Source organism: Psammomys obesus, unplaced genomic scaffold (assembly GCF_907164565.1).
Source record: "Psammomys obesus unplaced genomic scaffold, mPsaObe1.curated_primary_1811, whole genome shotgun sequence".
Classification (NCBI taxonomy): Eukaryota; Metazoa; Chordata; class Mammalia; order Rodentia; family Muridae; genus Psammomys; species Psammomys obesus.
Window position 1 is genome coordinate 7487329 of NW_026596125.1, and position 1175 is coordinate 7488503.

A 1175-nucleotide genomic window follows, 5' to 3' on the forward strand; every position below is an offset into this window, starting at 1 on the left:
TTTTCTAAATCTTATAAATTATCATTTAAATTAATATCAACTTTCTTACATTTGCTTCTAAATCCTCTAGGAATGCTCTCTCTCTGTCTCTTCCCTCTCTCTCTCTCCCTCTCTCTGTGTGTGTCCATGTGTACAAACACTGAGAAAAAGGTTTCATTATCCTATACAGCTCTTCAATTGACTGTCACCATTATTAGGAAGACAGTTCATGGCTTAGCCGCAGCTCAGACATCTACAAGACAAGGCTTTGGGTTCAGTCTCCAGCACTGAATCAAACAAAACCATAAGTCCTTATCCCATCTTGCTGTGATGCTGTAGTTTCCATGAGTGTCATCTTTCCTCCTGTGGGGCGCTTCCGGACTCCATTCCCCACCAGCGTGCAGGCGTTTCTCCTGCCCCAGCCCTGCACTGCCTCCATGCCATGTTAGCAAGTAGAGTAACTCACCACCCTAGACATCTTGGCTGCCATTTTGTGTTTCCAGTTAAACCTCAGAACCAATTTCTTAATTGTGATGATACGTAAACATGCTAGAACCTGCTAAGAAATTCTTTAACATGGAAATTGCACACAATCCGGAGGTTAACTAGATGGAAAAGTGTCATCTTTAACACGTAGAGTCTTCTGGTATGTGAGCTCTTTTGTTTGTTTGTTTGTTTGTTTGTTTGTTTTATGTATAGGAGTATTTTGTCTGCAGTACATCTGTACACCAGAAGGTGATATGGGACAGGTGAGAGCTGCCATGTGGGTGCTGGGAATTGAACTCAGGATCTTCGGAAGAGCAGTGAGTGCTCTTAACCACTGAGCCGTCTCTCCAGCCCTGCTCTCCTGTTTTTTTTTTTTAAATAAAATATGGAACATTTCACTAATTTGTGTGTCATCCTTGTGCAGGGGTCATTATAGTCTTCTCTGCATTGTTCCAATTTTAGTGTATGTGCTGCTGAGGTGAGCATTCGTGAGCACTTTTGAAGCCGCCATTTACTAAGGCCCGGGGTTTGGACTAGTAATTCACGGTTTTATGGGATTTATAGTTTATATGTTTTATAAACATATGGCTCATATGTCGTAATGTTTATGGTTTATATATTTGTCTGCAATTGTTTTCTACAGTTTACATTCTGTATGTTGCCCTGGCTGGACTCCAGCCTCTGGCCTCCAGCACTTGCCTCAGACACTT

At 41.9% G+C, this 1175-nt stretch overlaps 1 non-coding gene across 1 annotated transcript; it reads right to left on the reverse strand.

The window, feature by feature from the left end:
• Positions 1 to 844: 844 nt before the first annotated feature.
• LOC129665240 (U6 spliceosomal RNA) lies at positions 845 to 951 on the reverse strand. The gene has a single exon (XR_008718357.1). It is a non-coding gene; the product is annotated as a U6 spliceosomal RNA (small nuclear RNA).
• Positions 952 to 1175: the final 224 nt, after the last annotated feature.